The sequence below is a fragment of the Megalops cyprinoides genome, chromosome 2, assembly GCF_013368585.1.
Source record: "Megalops cyprinoides isolate fMegCyp1 chromosome 2, fMegCyp1.pri, whole genome shotgun sequence".
NCBI classification, from domain to species: Eukaryota; Metazoa; Chordata; class Actinopteri; order Elopiformes; family Megalopidae; genus Megalops; species Megalops cyprinoides.
In genome coordinates, this window is record NC_050584.1 from 5289822 (window position 1) to 5312165 (window position 22344).

A 22344-nucleotide genomic window follows, 5' to 3' on the forward strand; every position below is an offset into this window, starting at 1 on the left:
TACAAAACGCTTGATCGTCATGTGATTCACGTAGACTTGCGATAGTGCCAGGAAGTTCTTGGTGGGGAATTTGAATGCGTGAATACAGAGAGACAGAGCTGCGATTTTTGGTCATTAGTAGTCAAAAAATACATTGATTTACAATATTTATATAGCACACCGACATGTGTATGTAGTTACATCAATATGCAAAGGTAAAATTCGGTACTATTTGAGGATTAGTGTGAACAACTATCGTAACCTGTCTTGTTTACATATTTTAGGATAACGTTACATCGGTTAAAGAGCGTGTTGCTGTTGTTTATTGCTTTGAATTGTTTTTTTTTTATATTATTATTATTATGTCCTTAAACTTGTATGGTAGTCAAGAGCAATCATATCCTAATGTCTATTGATATATTTAGAAGGAGGGGAAGGGAAGGAATGTTTCAAAATTCAGATCAGATTAATTTTCTAACATTTCTTTAATTCATGGTGGTTTCTGTAATCCTATGGTAACTGAGGGCCGAAGTAATCTTAATGACTAATGTAATCTTTATGACTTTCAGATAGGACAGAATGAGACCGACAGGTGACTATCAATGTCATGAATTCATTAAATACATGTCTAATAAACTCAGAAACCCTGCACCCACACCCTCAAAGGAGACACTCACAATCGAGCAGTACGGACAGGATATTCCTTGAAGCTTATTATTCATTTTCTACTGTCATATACCCCCTGACTCTTCTTTCTTAAGTTCTTTGCAAAAAAAAAACAGCTCCAGACTACATTTCTATTCATAATAAACGTGTCAGTTTTCAGCAGGTTTATGCACTGTTGATGCCATGCTCGGACTTATATCAAAGTGGATGCACAATGAGAAAAAGACAACATTGCAGTATCATGTTTTCATGTTTAGGGGAAGTGCTTATTTAAGTACAGCTACAGAAAATAACACATAGGTTCATGTTTATGGTGTGGAATGGAACAGTGTGTTAAATGCATTTTCTATTGCTTTTGCATTACACGAACAGTAGAGGTCACAAAGTTGCAATCATTGCAAGACAACAGCTGCGGCGTGTAAGTATGGCAAAGCAACCACGATAATCCAATGCTCTCATCATCATTTTACCTTTTCCCTAAAGCCACAGAGCATACATTTTGGCTGCTGAATGTGTGACTAATCTTACAGTGAAGAATGTTCACTTTCATAGAAAGTGATTAGCCTGCAGAGACAATCCAAGTATGATTGGATCGACCATTTGTTTATTGATTGTGTTAGTGGACAGAGGATTCCAATAATACAAGATATTCTTGATTTGTAAAGGATCGCTTTTTTTGATAGGAGGCCTCTTGTAAACTATTGGGACAGACAAGATTTTATTTTGAGCATGAAAGAAGGACAGCCATACCACCCTGCAACTCTCTTCTGCCTGATAGCTGAAGCTAAGCAGGATTGAGCTTGATTAGTGCTTGATGAGAGACTACTCGGGTTGCTGCTGGAAGTGGTATTGGTGGGCTAGTAGGTGGTCGCCTTCCCTATGGACCTAATAGCTGACTTGAGAGACTGTCTTTCAGATGAGACTTTAAACCAAGGTCCTGACTCTGCGGTTGTTAAAGATCCTGTGGCAGTTCTCGCAGAGTATTATTGTAAATAATTGTAATTGTGCCATTATTGTAAAGCACTTGGAGAAACTCGACAGGCTGAAAGTTGCTATACAAATGTAAACCATTAATATAATATAAAGCAGGCTGATAGTCAGGAAAGTTGCACTGCAACTATGCAGCAGTCAGCAATAAAGCAGACTTTATAGTCATTTTAAGCCATAGTTCATCCCACCCACAGATTAATTAACCAGGCTGACATGTAAAAAAAAAAAATCTCAGAACCACCAACAAACAGACTAATTTGATAATAATTTGATTTGATAAATGGATTTCATTAATACCTCAAGAAATTCACTGATACTTTCACCGACAAAAGAAAAAGAATATTTGAGATACCAAGATGGGCATTATGCACAGCAGGTATTTTAAGTAGCACAGAGTAACTCTAATAGTGAGCAGAATGTCACCAGTCCAAATCCTCAGTGGCACTTATCCTTCTGTGTTGCATAAATATTGAGCATTAATTGTGAACTATATACAGTGAGTCATTGTAAATAACCTGGATAACAACCTCTACCACTGCGGGATTAGCAAACAAATATGTCCATTACATAAAGATCATAAATGTATCAGTACTGTGGATATATTTATTATCTGGGACTGTAGTTAGAGAATAATCACCACACAAAACAGATATTAAACTTAGACTTAAACTTAAAAACAAAACAGCTTATATACAAATAACATACCAGGACTGATTTGCATTTCTCTTGATACACCAGGTTACACGTGTAATTTTTGTTCAAATTACCACAATGATTATATGAAGGCAGATTATTATCCTTGCAGAATTATCACCTTTCCATTGAAAGCAGTAAAATAAGTGGAATATATATACAGTGTGTTTATTTGATCTCTGTCCTGTCATCTACATTTAGAGATCCGTCGTGTTAATCTATACTCTAATTATCTTTCCATTGTCTCCTGTATTTTAATTTCCCCTCACCATTAAACAATAACTGATACATTTAAACCAGGGCTACAAATACTGAATTTATTGTAAAAACATATGCAGATATTTGTCCAGTTTTAATTCACCCTGGTAAAACTTTTGTGAATCACACAACAAGCACTCTAAGTAAAGAGCAAGTCCCTCCTTGCATGCATGAGGTTAAATGTGATTTAATGATCAGATCTATGGTAGACTCACTTATGCCTTCTGGTGGGCTTTAGGGCTCAGTGCATTTTTTTTTTTTTTGTTCTTTTGCAGAGCTCATTTAGTTTTCAGTACTATCCTGTAGTGTAGCTCATACCAATTTGGCATAGTTTGGAAGGTTGAACTTGAAAGCACTCCAGTCACTTTCTGTTTTGAAAAGATTTACTCCCCAACACCAAGACAGCTGCAGACCTTTAATTTGTATTGCAGTGAAAGTATAAATTCAATAAAAATGTTTCAATAACCATCAAGACGACTTAGGGATCCTGTGAAATGCACAATGTCTAAGGTGCAATGACTAAAGAATGTGAGTAGTTTAAAGCTATTGAATGAAACCTTTGCTCTGTGCTATATACAACAAAATGCAACTAAGTAGGTAGAAAAAATCTGAACATATGAAAGGAAATTACATTTGGTCACTCATAATGATTAGAGTGTATTAGAGTACCTACTTTAAAATGTAGTTAATAGGGGAACACATCAATATGATGTTTCTGAGGTACAAAAAAGGGGGTGTTGCAAAAGAAAAAAGAAAAAAAAAAAACATCACAAATACTACTACAGAACACATGGCAGCACCCATGGTCTACATAACCAAAGCTTGTCGAATATCTAATATTCGCGGTACTGGAAATTATAGAGACTCCCTTCAACAACGAGCTGACACCTGGAACAACAGATGATTCAAGTTCCTATCAAACCAATAACTCCAATTATATCATTAAGACTTGATTTGGGAGAAGCCCAGAAAATAGTCAACTTAACCTACTGTGGAACACGCGAATAGGTCTATCACGATATGTTCATATGCTTACGAAAACGTTATTGCTTGGAATTCATGTAAATTAATAATTTAACTGCATCAAAGGGGAATTCGGGATGAGAAGACTCTCAGTAGGCCGTCAGGAACGCGGACGTATTTTTTTTTCCCGAACGCGTCAGTTTGCGTTTCAATCCATCCAAAGAGGAAGCGGGAGAGAGAGCACTTTAAATCTCAGGCGAGGAACGTCTTGTGTCGCTTGAATTTACCGATCTGAGTCCACAGCCTATGAAATGGGTAAGTAAATTGTACGATTAACGAAAAACATTCGTTAGTTACATGTGCATGTGCATAACTCGGGTTATTTAGTTTAGTAAATGTAGTGTACCTATCAAGTGTAGTATTGTTTAAATTCAGCAGTCTTGGCATTTTAGCCAAAGAGAAATGGGCTGCGCTGGATGACAAATAGGCTGCATAGTTTTGTTTGTGTCGTTCACTTAGAAGAGATCGAGCTGCAGGTACCCTGTGACCCAGCGAAAATATTGTACCCAGCTAAAAATGTTTTAACGCATGCCAAATACTACCAAAATGTGAAGAATCTGTAGAAGATTGTCTGTAGAAAGCTTGTTGCAAATGATGTAGTGTTGGCATTGAGCATCCATATGGTTTATTTATCATAATCTAAACAACTACTGTGAACGCTGGTTAATTTCAAATTCTTCTTTAGCACCGTGTTCTTCTAGATTAGACATCAGCGATAATATGACCAATAATATGACGTAATATGTGGAGTAATATAGGAGTCTGTTCAAGACGGCCTTTAACGCGTACATGTATCAATGCGTTTGAATATCGACTTCAACCACTGACTTAAATGCGAAGAGTCGGGGCCTGGAATACTTTGCATATTGAAACATCATTGCATATTTGCTATATCAAAACCACCAATAATTGGCCATAATATAATGTGCACGCTTTCTGCGTATTCACGAAGATCTAAGTTTGTTTAGTATTGTGAACATAAACTACGTGCAATTTATCTGTATCATATAATTGAATAATTAGGTGAAAAGGTCATTCTAGCTCTGTTTTAAACGAATTGTTAAAATGTCTTTATAATTGCTGGTGAAAGAGGTATTACCTGTAGATATGGATATGACTCATTTTCTTTAAAATGGATTCCATAACTTTGTATTTGCAGACATATGCCTTGAGTTTAATGTCGGTGTTTGAGACTCTTGTGTGCTGAAACTAGTAACTATTTAGTTTTGTTTCTGTAAGGTTTTGGTGAGCTTAATTCCTAACCCATCGAATGTGTATTGGATCAGAGCATCCAAAGTGGATTTGGATATTATTCTTGTTAGAAAATGTTAAAAATATGCATTTTCATAATTTTTTTTACAGGTTAATGACCAAGGTAAAATGCCTATGTGCAAACTGACCAATAATTCAATTGGTTCACATTTCAGAAAGTGTGTTATTTCAGTTAGGTTTAAAGTTCTCGTGTGACATTACTGATAGACAACAACCTGTCACCAAGAAAGATGGATAGAGAAACTCATGACCCCAGCTATTGATCTAGTCATAAATGGTAGTCTGTTACCATGGGTTGATGGAGGAAAGCCCCCTTATGAATGCATTCCATATGTTGAATAAGGTGAGATTAAAGTTTAGCAAACTGCATGTCTCCCCCAGATCACTTGCTACTTGGTCCAGTGTGCCCTTAGCTGGGTATTTCTGTTTTTTTGGGTACTGGCTGATACCATGCCTAACCAAGCATTATTCAGCAGATTTTATCTTGTTCTGACAAAATGTCTCATCCCTCCTATTAGAGCCACTGTACCTAACATGGAAGTGGTTTCTAGCACTTCGCAGGAACGCACAATCAGCCTGCAGAGTAATTACTTGTCTTAACAGTCTCTTTAGCTTGTGATTTACAAAGTATTCAATTTGTTAATCACGTTTAAGTCTGCTTGAGCCAAAAAATTAATAATCATTTAAACGGGAGTGTGTTTCGAGTGGCAGACAACCTGGCCTTTTCCAGTTATGCTGGCTCATGTACTATTTGCCTTTGGCTTCTACCACATTCCTGTTTTGCCAGTGTTGAAAGGGTTAAATTGGGTACGGTTGGTGGCTTAAAACTTTTGTGTGAAGACTGAAATTGACCCATTCTATTTTGACCCCTTAGGCAGTTACAGGGAACACAGTCTAACTCCCTGTTGGTTCCAGTTTGACTAAGCACGGAGTTTCCTTAATGGCTGCCCCAGTCACAATGTCATTATGTCAGAAAACTAATCACATTTATTGGTGTGGTATGTATATTACATTACATTCATTTGGCAGACACTCTTTTCCACAGCACAATAGAACATAAGTGTATACATTCAAGTTGAATGAGCAATCAGACTGTGTCAGACTATGAGCCCTACCACAAGTTAACTTGTGCAACCTGATTAGACAAGGGAAGCTAAGTATGCTACCATACATCAATCACTAGATCACTAGATGGGATAGTCAGTCGCCCTATGGTTGTAGAGCACAGTGATCTTGGCAGAACATAAAGGTTTGGAGACCACTTGTAGGCATGAGGGAGCTGTCCCATTCACTGTCCTGTATGCCAGAACCAAGATTTTGACCTTGAAGCAAGCAATAACAGGAAGCCAATGGAGTGAGGTGAGGAGGGGTGTAATTTGACTGTGTTAAGGGAGATTGTAGACAGGTTGTGCAGCTGCATTTTGGATTAGTTGTAGGGGTTTAATGGCACAGGCAGGAAGGCAAGCAAAGAGAGAGTTACAGTAGTCCAGGCATGAGAGGACCAGGGCCTGAGCTAGGAGTTGCATAGGATAAATTGTGAGGTAGGGGCGGATCCTTCAGATGTTGAACATTTGTGGAGATTGACGAATTCCCACACACACACAGGAACACGAACTGAAATGATTAGATTTTTTTTTAATCATTGTCTTTATTACTTGATGGAACTGATAGAGAGAACCAAATTACTTCTCAGACCAGAGCTAGGGTGAGGTGTAAAAATATACTGTCTTGTCAACACCATCAGACCTCATCTCAGTCAGATTCAGTCTTATGGTTGACTTTTGCATTAATACCAGTATTATCTGATTTTTGTGTGTGTGATGGTAAATATACAAATTATCAGAAAACGGTATTACTGTTAAAATGGCATCTGTGTGGTATTATTTGTCTCCTTATTTCCTGATGTAAAAATAATAGACATTTATGTTTTGTAAACATGAGTGAGCACCCCTCCCCCGGTTAATTGCAGTTGCACCCCTCTATTCTCCTGGCTCCGGGCCTGAGTACAGCTCTGTTAACACCATTGGTTACAGATATACCTTGAAAGGTCTGTATACCCATATTGGATAGTAAGAAGGATTTGGGTATGGGGTGGAGGCTGTTTGCACCTCTCCAAATTAAGCCTAGTGCAGGACAGGCCCCTTTAATAAGTAATAGACGCATACTTGACTGTATTTTAAGCTCATTAAGCTGTGAAACATTGTGATGGGAAAAAATGTTGGATTTAATGCAGGTCTGCTGATTCAATGGTTTAAGATAGTCCCCCCCCTTGTAAGTAACAAGCATTCCAAAGAGGCTCAAACTGTAGCTGTTCTTTTAGCGTTTGGGTCTCAAACAGTGGAGCAATGGCCACAGTACAGTCATACTCATTCATTTTGTCAAAAATACCAAATATTTCTGGAAATTTAAACTAAAAGACAAAAACTTACATTTTGTGTTGGGTATTATATGCTTAACCTTCTTGCTAAATTGACTTGTTTAGCATTTAGCCCAGTATTCACCAAAATACTGCTTGATGACCAATCTATCAGAAATCACTTTTTTTTTTTTCTTTAGGATGTTGCCTTCAAATGGCTACCTTCTCCCTGCTGTTGCAAAACTGATGAAGAGAGGCAACTGTCTTCAGGACAGTTTGCTCTTGTGTCAGCAAATTATCCTTAACAAGAATTTATCAATGCAATGAAAAGCTACAGAAATATGAATCAGAAAAAAGGTTTTGTATGAAAGTTTTATTTAAAGTATGTTTATGTGAAACCATACAAAATAAGAGCAAATGCAAATAACCACCTGCTATGATACCTCATGGCAAAAAGTCATATCATATATTAGCTTTTGAAAATGTTTTCAAGGGAATTCAATGGTGTCCGGACAAGTGTCATCATTTTTATTTATTTATTCATTAATACCTTAAAATAAAAACTGCCTGTTTGTTTAGAAACAACAGTTGGAAACCATTGTGTTCTCTTATTCCTTTTGTGTTTTCAGCTGTTCAGCCCATGGCCTTTGTCTTCTGAGAGAAAAGAGTATTTCATACCAGCAAGTGCATACCAAAGCATTCCGAAAGCTTCCTCTGAGTTGGCTGGCCCGAACTGCTTCCTGAATGGAGCTATCAGACGTAGACAGGGTCAGCTGTCATGACTTTGCCAGAGATGAACAGTCATTTGGCTTACTACTCACTTCCAAGCTCTTTTTTGCTTATTTGATTGACATTCTTAGTGATATTCTTGTAAGGCAGAAAAAATGTTGGTCATATTAATGGCCAAACCCCATCAAGAGAACCACCTTCCACCACCTTCTTCATCTCTTAACTGGTGTGGATGAGACTCCTATGACAGATGCTTACAGGTGCAAATCCTTACAGTTGGTATAAAAGGGATTGATTGATCTTTTTTTCTTTTCTTTTTTACTCTAAAGGATCAAAACTAGGCATTGGTCCTCCTGCATATGGAGTATTTTAACACATTTAACACATTGGCCTAAATAGATCAGGGCAGAGGTGTTATATTGGGGTTGAATTCACTGATTCTATTTAACTAAATCTCAACCCTTATAAACAAGATTTTCAGCCAACCTGAATCCTGGATTTGGTGAATCCTTTCAGTTAGCTTCTACTCCATTTCCTAAAAAATCAGTCATTTCCTACAAACTACAATTTGTATGGTTTCTCCATAGAAATAAACTATGCAGATTGTTAATAGTTTTAAGTTGATTAGTAGTCTTTGTGTTTGGGCAAAACAATGGGGAGTGGAATTATCTCATTATTGCTTTGCCAAACCAACTTTTCAACATCAGGCTACATGATATCCTTCCCATGTAAATAATGGCAATATGGGTCAATTCTAATTCTGTTCCCCCTCCTAAATTGGTTTTGATCTTGCTGCGGTCCATTTTTGCTGAAATATCAGCTACGTGTTGTAATTTATGTAGTTGTTTTTATTATAATACCAGCTCCGCCTGTTAATTTTCCATTCTGATCTGTACTTCTAAATTAAGTTCTTTTAAAATCCTGAGTCAAGGGTAATTTGCACTCCGAATATGTGTGCACTCACATGTGGTGTGAGTTGTTGATAATGCACAACAGGAATAGATGTGTTCAGTTGACGTGTGCAAATGAAATGAACATTTCAAGCATTCTATTGCATCCAATTACCAACATTTTAGATTCCTCCTCAGGTGGTCTGCTATCCACTTGTGCTTTTACTGGTACAGGTGAGACTCGTATGACATAAGAACATATTATGACGAGAACAGGCCATTCGGCCCAACTAAGCTGGCCATTACAATGAAAGAGAGTCTAAAACTGCATCAAGTCTGTACTTGGGTCTCTGCGTCAACTACATGACCTGGTAACCTATTACATGTATTGATAACTCTTTGTGTAAAACAGTACTTCCTTACATCAGTGCGGAGCTTACTCTTCACTAGTTTCCATTTATGTCCCCTTGTTCTACAGACTGAACTCACCCTAAAGAATCTATTATAGTTAACCTTATTGATTCCTTTTATAAATTTAAAAACCTCCATTAGTCTCCTCTTGCTAAGTTTAAATAGGTTAAGTAACTAGTCTTTCCTCTTAGCTTTTATATTTCATGCCAGGAACTAATTTAGTTGCCCTTCTTTGAACTTTTTCAAGAGCCTCAATATCTTTCTTACAGTGCGGTACCCAGAACTGCACATAATATTCGAAGTGAGGTCTGACTAAAGCATTGTATAATTTCAATATAACCTCTTTATATTTATAATCAATACTTTTGGCTATATATCCCAATGTCCTGTTGGCCTTTTTTAGTGCTACAGCACACTGCCTAGATCCTGTTAATCTTGGGTCAACTATTACTCCCAAGTCTTTTTCAAAATTTTACTTTTTTCCCCCCATGTTGTAGTCTTGTCTAAGGTTCTTATTTCCCACATGCAAGACTTTATTTAGTTAATTGACTTAACTAATTGACCTAAGCTTGCAGGCCAAAATGATAAATGGAGTTACTTGATAATTTTACTTTTAATTTTACTGGAAGTTACTTATAATATAAAGACAGTAATAGGACAAGAATTGTAAAGTAGGTATTCCTCATCACCAGGAGTGTTAAAAAAATACTCATGTTGTTGAGGTGGGCCAGCTGTGTTTTATGTAAATCCTATTATGAAGCTTTATATGTGATGGTCAAGGTTTGTGTGGTTGTGCTTTGTGTGGGCCTTTATGTAATTTTTGTGAGCAAGCAAATGCTGCAGAAAATAAACACTGCAGCCACAGAACAGTTAAATTTGTTTTGTACACTGTATAAACATGCACTTTATGGAAAAATGAATGTTTTTTTTACATATGAAGTGATTGTCTGTCTGTGGTCTGTGACCTCTGCTTCCTTTTCTGCTAGTTCTCCTCTGCTTTTTAGACCAATAGGTCAGGCATGGAAAAAGGGAACAGAGAGGACGCTGAAGTCTGGAGCAGATCTGTACATGCACATGCTGGTGTCAGCAGAGTTTTGGCCCCGTGCTTAATCATGTGTAAGAATATGGAAGGAAAAGGGCAGATCAGCCCACTTCTTGATCAAGGCTCCTTGCCTTTCTTTTTGTTTGTCCTTCTGATTTCCTTCCATGGGTGAACTGACCAGTCAGTTTTGTCAAATGAGGAAACCTCTCAGGAAAAGGGATAAAGGCTCTTTGTCAGTGGTTTTGTCTTTCTCTAATGTGCTCTTTCAAGAATTGAATGGCTGAGAAAGCACTGTCTCAAGCAATGTCTTTTTTTTTTTTTGCAAAAACAAATGTGTGTACTAATTCACCAGGGCTCAGCACAGTTATTTCTGAAAATTGAATTTAGTTGCTTAGGATACCAACACACACAAAGTCCACAGGTAGAGAGAGTTCCAAGACTCGGTGTATATGTAGCATGTTCGTTTGATTTTATTCTTTTGTGACATTCAGTATGAAAGAGAACTTTGGTTTTTTACCATTCATGCATCCTGGAGTGATGGAATTCCCTTGATTGTCATTGAGCCCGACATCAGTTGTGGCCTACTGACAGAAATCTGTGCTACTCTGTCTGAGGGCAAGTTTGCCTGTGCCTATGTCCTTGCGCTGCCTTCTGCTTGAGTTTCCAGGGCAACGCTTAGTCACTCCTGTGCAGCGAATAATGGCTATTCTCAGCAGGGTCTTGGGGCACGTTCACAGTCAGGGCCGGGTCCACTTCTGTCAGCCCCAATTGTTTCTTAAAAGCAGTTTTCAGACCAGTTCAATGAAGTGGAAATGATCTTAAGAGCACTATGAATAGAAGAACAGAAGTTCATGGGTGTTTGGAAATTCAAAATTCAGGCCTTGTAATATTTTGGCCCTTTTCTGGGAGGGGTGTGGAGTGTTTAGTGCAATGTAGTTCTGACATGAGGGCCATAAGGTCTGAAGTTTTCCTTGCTTTATGAATGGATTAATAGTTTTATAAATGGGTCCCAATATGTGTTTGTTTGAATTTGGATTTTCACATTTTATGGAATTTATCAGTTAAGGTCATCGTATGACCCACATTAGTTTGAGACTCCTGTGGTTTTAGGCTCATGAAGAGCCTGAGTGCACTGGGTGATAATCCTCTCAACATTTCCCCCTTGTGGCTGCGCTGTGGAAATGCTGGACTGGAAACGGGAAATCAAGATTTCACTTATGGCACAAGTGTTGCTTCACATGGGTGCACACATGAGCTCAAAGGCTCATGGGATGGCAATGTCTGGGCTTGTGCAGCAGTTTGATCCACATCTTCTCCATGCTTAGGTTTAAGTGGCTCCTGGAAGGGAAGCTACCACAATTCCAAGTACCTTACTCAAATGCCTTTTTAAAAGATGAATGTTACTGACCTCTATAAAACAGTAATGTTAATCAACACGAATGAGGGGAATGGAGCAAACGTCACTGTTAGTGAATGTGAACCCATGCACCTAGGTGCATGAGTTTCTGCCAGATTTTGCACCACAAGGCTAGTACAGTGAGGAATGCAGTCCTGTTGTGGTGCTGCCTTTTTTTGGAGGCAGAAGCCTCCCTCAGAATGTCCTTGGTCCTTTGCCGTCCTTGTTTGTGTTGCAGCGCAGAGACAGTGGCATGCTCAACAGCCCACACGGCCCATGTGTGCAAACATATTTCCAGCGCAATCAGCTGCTATTGTAAAAGGGGTAGGCAAGAGTGGTGAGGTAAATGACTGTGATTAAGTACAATGGTTTGTTTGCTGTGGACTGTGGCAAGCGGAAGGGACTGCTCCATTGCAAGAACAGTGCTTTCAAGCAGCATTAACATGATTAAATTAAGGAGGAAAAAGTGAGAAGATTACTTGTTTTCATGTTTTTTTTTAAGACACTGCCCAAAGGCACTCTATAGCATGTGTTTTCTAGAGCTAGTGTTTAATTTCATTTTATCACTTTTCTCACTTTAATCACATTTTTTCACTTTATCAGTTGAGATGAACTCAAAACTCTCAAATGAGATCCAGACAATAAATAGCTTAAATCTTACAGACAAGGGCATATTTGTTCAGCTCATGTTATGCATCCTGATACCTCTGGCTCAAACTTTTAGGATGATGCAACTGCACTGGGCTTGTGTTCATTAAAATAAGGAGTTCTGTGGCATGCCACTAAAAACAATTGACGACTTCCTAAATCCTTTTTTAATAATAATAATAATAAAAAAAACCTCTTACATTAGACTGGGTACACTTCAGTTTGAAATACTTTGCTCTGTCAAAAATATTAATTTTACCTAGCAATAAGAGAAAAAATACTGTAAACTATTCAATACTGTAAACCCAATTAAATGAGTAAGACACATTGGTCTGTGACTTGCTTTAAAGCAAGTTGCTTTAAATTGCTTTCATTCAGATTTTTCTGGACCGTACAAAGATCTAAGTTTATTCTTTAAAGTCCAACACTCGTGCTGATGAGTGTGAAGTATTTTCTTGAGATTGAGAGAAATTGCCCTTGACAATACAAATATGTTTATTAGTTTAGGCGCACAAGGGCTGCACTTTAGGATTAGCAATTGCTTGACCAGGAGAAACACTGTAGCTGATCACCTGCCTTGCTGACATATTCATCAGAGGTTATGGAAAGGAAAGAAAATCTTGAGTATTTGGGAGAAATGGTGGTGGTTGTGTTACACCGATATGCATTGCTGTTGTTCTTCTGTTTTTGAAGAGCTCTTGGTTCCTCACTCTCCCGGTCCTTTCAGGGCCTCACAGTGTTTCTGTGTGATTGACAATATGTCAGGGTTCCAAGTCAAACACATCTGACTGGGAGGACAGTGTTGAGCCTTGTTGTAAAAAAAAAAAAAAAATTCAATTGCTTTGTACATGCTGGGAGAATGGACTATCCCTAAGGTATTAAGTAACAGGCAAGTTTCGATTACCATTACAAGGCTTGTTTGAGAGAGAGAATCGTTGTATGACCAGCTGTTTTGGTTATCGATTTATTTCTTTAAGAAATCTTTCCTGTTAGAAACTGGCATCCTCTGTGCACACAGCACAACACCTGAGATCTGATTAGAGAGGTGCACTCTGAATCGCCTTTTCTTGTGCATGTGGAGAACCTTCTTGAGGCAGCGTCCTGGAAAAGTATCCCAGAACCTTTAATCTTGAAATGGCAGTTTCTTTCCCCTCGCCATGTTGCTAGAGACTGTACACTAGCAGCACCTGTTGTGCTGCCTCATATTGGCTGCTCCTTCCAGTGTGTCAATCTAGAAATTCCCACATTGATTGGAGACATCACCCATTCGTTCCCCATGCTGAGTGTGTATTTGGAAGGGAATTTTGCAGGATATGACTGAAAATTTCTCCCAAATGTTTGTAAAAAGGTGGAAGATTTGATTCAGTTGTGCTCTGAATGGCATGACTCCAAGTGCTTGTTTCCTGTGGGTTTGATTTCTTGGATCAAATATGTCATTTACATATCGCCTGCTGAAGTGACACATGAATATGAAAAAGTGGAATTTAGTAATATAACTGAATGTCGACAGCTCAATGGTGTTTCCTTGTAAGTGCCCTTGTAGTATAATTATTCTTGGGTGCTGTCACCTGTTGGCCTAGCTTGCAGGATCTTTTCCTGTATGAAGAGCTAATTTATAATGGTGTTCCCCCAGCTGACCTGTGCTTATGCTGATTGACATTTGTTCTTGGCAGTGTGTTTCCTTTTCTGGAGGAAAATACCCGCCTTTTATTTCTGCAAAGACAAGTCCACTGGCTAAGGGGTGGAAACAAGAGTGTGTTTTCATGAACTTAGTCCACAGCTTCAGCATGTGACTAGGAAGACATCTTTTTATTTACTGTATGACTCTCTTTAAATTTCATGACCACCTTTGTCTTGGAGGCATTGTGGTGTTTATCCTTCTGTGTGATGGATACCTTTGGATGCTCTTGGAGAGTAGTGCTGTCCACAGAAGTCTATATGAGTTGCTTTCAAGAGTGGAGGAATGTGTAAGGGGCTGCGCTTGATGTCTTGGCATGAGATTCCCAGACTATCTCCGCATTCAGTGCTTGTCCCGAGAATGAGCGCTCTCCCTCTTTCCTGTCAGTCCCACAGCATTGCTGCATTGTGGCTGATGGACACACACAGTGTGATCATGGGCCAGCCTGGGACACAGTTCAGTAAATGCCTGGGGACCACAATGTGTCCCCGCATCTCTCATGCTCTGCACTGGCTCAAACTGTAGCTCATGTCCACTGGGGTCATGAGGGTTGGGGCAGTGGTCAACAGTGTTGGAACTAGTGCCACATGAAAATGTTGGAATGATTTCCCTTCAGAATATCTTTGCTTTAACATCAACACTTTTAATTTGAAAATTGAACAAATTGTTTATGCTCTCAAACGTTTAATTGCCTCATGCTGCAGTGTTTTTTTTTTTTTTTTTTTTTTACCTGGAGATGAGTACAGCCATTTGAAACTAAAGTTAAATTATGATTTATAATCTAATTTTGAGCTTGAAATTAATTTTGAGATATCATGAGTATTTATTTGCACTTAAATGAACTCTTCATGTGACATTTAACAATGACTGAGAGAATTTAAGTCTAACATTTTTGAGTTGTATGTACACATTATAACCCTCATCATCAAAGTGAAAATAACATTTTAAAACATTCTGGAGAATTATTAAAAATTAATTAGTGAAATACTTGGTTTGGTAGAGTGATCAGGCCCTTAGAGTATACCATTTATAAACTTGCTCAGGTGCAACCAATGAACTCCCAGATCAAACACCAGGCTGATTGCCACACCTGACATCAGTTGTAGTGGTTTTGATTAGAATAAAACCAGCTGTTTCTGGAAGATTCCACTACTAGTAGTGTATGGTACTGCAATGAATTCACCATGGTTGGGAAAGTGCTTTCAAAAGGCCTCTGGGATAAAGTCGTAGAAAGGCACAAGTTAGGAGAAGGCTACAAAAAGATTTCGAAGTCTTTAGCTATCCCTCTGAGTACCGTTCAGAGCATCAATGAGAAGTGGAAAGCATATGGCACCATCAACACGTTGCCTAGATCAGGTTGTCCACCCAAACTGGATGATCGAGCCAGGAGGACATTGATCAGAGAAGCTACCAAGAGGCTAAAGGCAACTTTGAAGGATTACAAGGTGTTATGGCTGGGACTGGTCAGTCTGTGCATGTGTCAACAATCTCACAAGCTTCACACAAAGCTGGCCTGTATGGCAGGGTAGCAAGAAAGAAATCTTTCCGGAAAAGTGCCACACTCATTTGTGCTATGCAAAAACACGCCTGCAAATTCTGATGACGTGGCAAAAGGTGCTATGGTCAGATGAGACCAAAATTGACCTTTTTGGCCTGAACTCCAAGCACTGTGTTTGGTCAAAAGCAAACACAGCACACCACCCAAAACACACCATACCTACTGTGAAGCATGGTGGTGGCAACATTATGTTGTGGGGGTGTTTCTCTTCAGCAGGGACTGGGCGATTGGTCACGATTGAAGGGAAAATGGATGGTGCCAAGTACACCCAAATTCTTGAGGAAAACCTGCATCCTTCTGTTAGACGGCTCGCTTTGTCCGTATGCTTGTAAAATTTATATTTTAAAGGCTCATTATTACGGTTTTGTATTTATCTGTAACGTAGCACAGTGTTAACAATGTTACTTATAACATTCTTCCTCAGCCCTGGAACTCAAACCATTTTCTGATGCCCCAAAAATATATTTTAAATTAAATTAATGTCATAAACGTGCGATGACTAATAGTCGTTAGTTCAAGCCATTAATCGACTAGTCGACTAGGAAAATCTTTGGTCGGGGGCAGCCCTAGTAATTACAGCAAAAGGTGGCTCTACAAAGTATTGAATAAGGGGACTGATGACTTTCCCAACCCTGTTGTCCTAGTTTTTCAGTTTTTTATTAATTTTCAGAACTGTCACCTTGCTCTTTCATTAGTTTGATGTTGTAAGGCAAAATTTGTAAATAAAGCTGGGAAAGGTTTTTTGTTTTTTTTTGGGGGGGGGGGAAAGCATTGAAAAATGAAGATTTTATGATTTTATATATAATAAGTAAAACAAACGTTTTTCCCATGGTGTCTCTTACATGTATGTACAATGGCCATGCTCTGGAGACACTCCAACGCCTGTCTACGTGGAACTTGGTATGTCTGTGTTGAATGTGGGCGGGGGGGAACATTATCTTCTGCTAGTCATCAAGTCAGTGTGAAGTCTGGACACTGGCTTGTGATTGCTCGGTTCAATGGGTGGTAAGTCTGCATCCAGTAGATCTAGGTTAAGCTAGCGCTGTGACTGCCTGAGCATTGCTCCATGAAAACAAAAAATGACTTTGTCCACTTCCATATAACATATAAATAGCTTTGCCAAATCTGAAAATGACTGAAAAGATTAAGTTTAGCTGAGCAAGCCCTTGATGAGGGATGAGGGACGAGGGGTGTCTTGAAAATGGGGTAGAGTCACTACATACATGTATGAAATCTGTCAAAGCATAGATCTGCATTTAAGGAAACATACTCTAGTCATGGTGGGATTTTTGTCAGTGTGATATAAATTCTGAAAATTGGAACAGTCCACTTCAGTTTATGGGCTGCACATTTGATAGGAAGTCCTCATTGCTTCTGTGTACAAAAGCAGCTTTAGTTTGAGGAAGCAAAAAAGCAGAACAAGGTCCATTTAAACTTGTTTCCAAAGTATGACACAGATGCCAAATGTTGCCAAAGAGAAGAGTTTGTGCATTAGATTAAGGCACCTCAAGTAAATGACTACTCTCTGACAATGGGGAGCAAAATGTTTAGCTTCCTTGCAATACAAGGGGTCCAGGTACCAGTGACTTTGCATTTGTGCCAGTGGGCCAGGTCTGTGTGTTGACTGGGAAGAAGAGAAATAACAGGAAGGGGCAAAATTGCTGGTGTAGGGGAGATTCAGTGGTGTTTTCAGCAAGGACCTGCTATGACAGGATGCTGAAATGTGGCTCCAAGTTCCAAGCACTACAATAGAAGGAAGAAGCTTCCCCATAAAGCATTTTGATGATACATACAATACTTTGAAGTTATATGTATATATTTTTTCACTAATCCAGGGCATCTTATGAGGTTGGTAGTATAGCATGATACAAACATTAAAAGAACAATCTTGGTAAAGAAAAGCTAGAATTACAAAGAATAGGATTTGGGGTGAACAAATGTGTTAAAACAGTGCTGACAGTTATTTTTAAGGGCAATGCAGTTACATCATGCAGGACTGAAGGTAGAGCCCACCAGAGCCTGTTGCAATATTTGAAGCTGGATAATAAGTTGTTAGGTTTGCAGCAGCATCTGGGTGTTTGGAAAATAGCACATCTTTGTGGTTAGGTTACAGGTTACAGGGGAATTTGAGGGGAATTACAGGGGAATTTGAATAATTTGATTGAATGTATGTATACCTTAACTTTTTTTTTATTAAAGTTGAACAAAGGTAAATATGTCTGTCTATATACACCATAAAAACTACCATGGAAATCTCATGACTACAAATGATAAAGTGAATGATCTAAGTGTCACTTAATGCAAGGTGAGGTACCGCTGTGTTTAAAGCAGCCATACAGGTAATGTGTGATAGCTGTTGGTTAGGTGAAGGTGGATTCAACACGTCTGTGCACCTACATGATCGGCATGTTTTTCAGCTGTGGGTTCTAGATTTTGCCGCAGAACCCTGGAACTGTTGGGTAATGGGCAACGCTTTGCCACTGTGCCAGCTCACAGGGTGCCATAGGAAGGCTGCTATAGGGGTGGCTTTTTTCCGGATGAGCTAAATGGAGGCTTCTGTGGCAGATGGTCATTGAAAATGCAGATTCATGACATGTTGAGAAGAACGGAAGTGCCCTCATCAAGGGCTTGCTCAGCTAACTTGTGCCCAGGCCAAATTGCACAACTTGTGTTCGTATTGCTAATACATATTAGAATTACCGATAATTTCCCAATTACACTGGCTGGAGAAACCTTTGTCCTTGTAACTGGTAAACATTTCAACATAGTTGCTATGGATCAGATAGATGTCAACAAATTAGGAATGTCAGCAATCTGTTTGATTAAATGGACCAAGTGGATTTTAATTTTTTGTAATAATTGTATATACAGACAAAGAAATACATTCAGCCTTTGTTTAGCGTTTTCAGGATTTGCTGTTATAACCTGTGGGCAAGCTAGCATAACTACTCATTTTGTAGTACTGGTGCATCATTGATATACAAATTTGTTCTAGTTTTTGTTCAGCTGCTTGTTTATATGCTGTCAATTTCTGCATCCGTTTTGCAGTTGCCATTGTTTCTTGAACACCCCCCCCCCCCCCCCCCCCCCAAAAAACCATTAGAACCACACTAGCCAACATTCAGAAAATGACAAAGGAGGGCAGGGACGATGGACAGACACAAAGGGCTTAATCAGGCAGCGTACCACCAACTATGCTGTCCCTGTGTGAACCCCACTTTTTATTTATTTATTTATTTTAATTAAATCTGAATAATTTTGAGCAAAGAATTAGTTTCAGGAGATGCTTTTGGTGATGAATTGGTTCAAAAATGATCTCCTTAATGACCCATTTAATGGCATCACTGACAGCTAAAAAGGATGAGAGAAAAACTCGGGCGGGGAGAGGGGCTTCCTATAGCCTTGTAGGAGCATAGTATGCAGTTTATTGATAAAACATAAGTATTTGATTAATTAGCATGCAATAAGTTAAGTTCATATGTAAAACAACAGTAATTTACATGGTTCATTGATTTAGAAGGAATTGGAAGGAATATTTACAGTATTTACAGGTTGATTTATTTACAGTTCATATTTACAGTAATGCATAAGATCTCATTTATGTTACTTTTGTAATATTTGGGAATAGGTGACTACGACTGTGGCTTCCTAGTAACTGTGCGCACCTTGAATTGCCTTTTGATACTCTTGAGAGCATAGTTGGGGGAATCGGGGGGAGAGAGTGGAGCCACACAGTTTTTTGACCTCTCAGTTTCTCTTTGTCATTAACTATTCTCGCTAATGGACAATTGTTCTGTACCAAACATTTCTTGTGTCAAAATAAACAGTTCAACTTTACCAAGTGGTCCTGTGGATTTTCTTTGTGAATTCGGATGAGGGGAGCCATTAGAGCGTCATTCATTGGAAACCTACAGTCTATATCTTTGAAAAATCTCAGATATTCCATTTTTATGTTTGCCATCGCTTGATTTCTTCCCAAGCTGAATGGCTCATTGGCTGTTTATTTCCTTTTATTTTATAGAAGGAGCTGTGGTTCTGACCTAATTCAGTCTATTTAGTGCTGAACTGTTGCAGTGATTCCTTAATGTCAGTGCATATGAGAAGGCAGTGTCCAGTGTTACAGTCTTGTGTCCAGTGTTTTATTTAACTCAGTTTGAAATGAGTTGATCTGTCAAAAAGTCATTTTACCCATCAAGAAGAGAAAATACTGTAAACTATTTAATATTGTAAACCTAACTGAATGAGTAAGATGCATTATTACAAATGAGCTTGCTGCCCAAATACTATACAACTAAACAATGTTGCTTTTATAGATTTGCTTTTCATGTCCAAAAGCACTATAAAATGATGCAGAATATTCCAATAAGCACAAAACAAAAATGTTGTGTGGTGCAGTCAGAAAACATATTCTTTGACCACTAAAGGCAGTCATCTTTGCAATCAGTTGTGATTTCTTAACTTCCATCTGTACTGTAATGAATGTCTTCCCAAATGCTCCACCAGTAAATGTCTCAACTATTTACATTACATTACATTTTTTATCCAGAGCGCCTTACAATGTTATCCATTTATACAGCTGGATATTTTACTAAGGCAATTGTGGGTTAAGTACCTTGCCCGAGGGTACAGCAGCAGTGCCCCAGTGGGGAATTGAACCAGCAACCTTTCGGTCACAACTCCTTAACCACTATGCTATGTGTAGTGGTTATATTGTTCAACCAAGTGGTTATATTATTCATTCCATGTGACCCATTGTATGCAAAACAATACATCACATTACTTTGCATTACTTCCATGCAAGACACAGAGATGTTGTAAATGAAAATTTTGAAGTATTACTGAGTATGCTGTGCAGTAGATTCAGTGTGATTTCCTGTGTAGAATTGAGGTAGGCCTGTTTCTATTGGTGCTATGTCTGAATACATTGTGATTGCGTTTTTTCTCAAGCTTCATACACTTTGGCACTGGTGAAGTGAACCCCTCTTAAAAGTTTAACTACCCCATATTCTCTGCTGTCTGTGTGCTTTGCTTCTGAGACTTCTAAGCCAGCCCCTTAGAAGCAGGACAATACAGTGACTGTTGGATATGAATTGAAAAAGACCTTTAGCATACCATACACTTTTGCAGACTTTTCATAATTTATTTATTACCATAGCATTGTCCAAAGGGAGAGTAGCCAATGAGCACTGAATATAAATAGCCTGTAATAAATGTTATTGAAGCCCATGTCCACCAACTAAGACCTCAGGGTAAATTAATCTAGTAATAAAACTGTTTATCATGATCTTTCTTATTAACAAGTGGTGATTTGTAGGGGAGAAATATGAGGATCAAATGAAAGAAATTACCTGTTTTTCTTGGGTGAGCATGCTCAAATTCAAATGGAGCAAGAAGATATGTTTTTAAATTATGTGCTGACTGAAGGCTCCGTGATGGAATCTCAGTGCTCCACCATTGTGTAGGCCTGGTGGAATTATGAGCCAAAAGGCTTCTCTGCCCAGCCAGTGGAAATCACCACTTTCTTCATTACCAGAGAACACTTCGAATTCACTGTACTCCCCATTGCACTGAATTCTGCAAGGTGTAAATGTGTGGTGCTTTCAAAATCCTTAGAAGTGTGCGGCTGCAGTTACCTTCAGTCTTTTGCGTGCCTTATCAGTGTGATTGATTGCACATCGCTGGAACTTTGCAATCACTGACCATAAGACTCCTTTTCCTCTCCAGAATGCAGAGGGGGATTGAAAGTTGTTGCATAGCAAGAGAGTTGTGGTGATAATTCTTTGTATGTCTGATGGGAGAGCAAGAGCCAGCCTCTTGCTTATACCTTTTAACAGCAAGGTAAGCTAGTAAAATTCTCAGTGCTGTTGTATTCTCTTACATTCTTGCACATGGGATTGCCCTTGTCCTAGACTGCATCAAGAAACTCATGTGATGGAGTCCTACAAGTTCAGGACTCTGTCTGTGGAATGTGACTGTGGTGCTGTTCAAATGCCTTGCACCATTTTCATAGGGCTCTGTTTTTAAGGTGTGCAGAGACTGCACTCCTTAAGAACACGCTTTCTCACCTCCTGGCAAGCTTCACTCTAAAGCGCTCGTTGACCTATAGCAGGTGAGCTCACTGGGTGCTCGCACTCGCAGCAGATTTACTAAACCTGTGCGTTTCATAGATGTGTGCATCACTCCAATTTCTGAGTTGAGACACTGGGCTATCAAGGCATCAGCAGCCATCCAGTTTTGACACTGTGGTGAGGGACATGCAGAGCAAGTAGATTTATATCTGTTTGATGGTGGGTCTCTGGTACAGAGGACACTGAATGAAATGCTGCATTGGAGGTATTTTTTTGTTCTTTGAAATGAACTGACTTGTTTACTCAACTGGTTGGATTTTTGCACACAACTGTTTCTAGGTGAGTTTTTTTTTTTTTTTTTTTTTTTTTTTTTTTTTTTTTTTTTTTAACATGAGTTGTCATTCACATATTTGTCAGTAGAGTTCTTAATTTATAATTTGGTGACTAGGCTCACCATCAGGCTCAAGTTCATTTTCAGTGTATTTGTAAGTTTTCAGAAGCATACAGTACATGTATAACATTAATTTAGTAGCTGTGTTTGATGTTGCTTTCAAGGTTTTCATCCTTGGTGACCAAGTATTGACATCAGCTTTCTTGGTTCCATTCTTGTCTGTAGCTTTCACAACTAATTGCTGAAGCTAATCATAGCTGTAGTGCTACATTGTCAGTTCTCTGCAAGTACACAGC

At 38.7% G+C, this 22344-nt stretch overlaps 1 protein-coding gene across 2 annotated transcripts in view; it reads left to right on the forward strand.

Annotated features, from left to right (window-relative positions):
• The first annotated feature begins 3787 nt into the window (after positions 1-3787).
• The window catches only part of slc4a2b (solute carrier family 4 member 2b), a 68709-nt gene continuing 50152 nt past the window's right edge, over positions 3788-22344 (forward strand). For both annotated transcript variants that reach the window (XM_036521577.1, XM_036521578.1), the window contains exon 1: positions 3788-3864. The gene's annotated coding sequence lies outside the window, so the exon portion shown is untranslated. The remainder of the gene's footprint in view (positions 3865-22344) is intronic.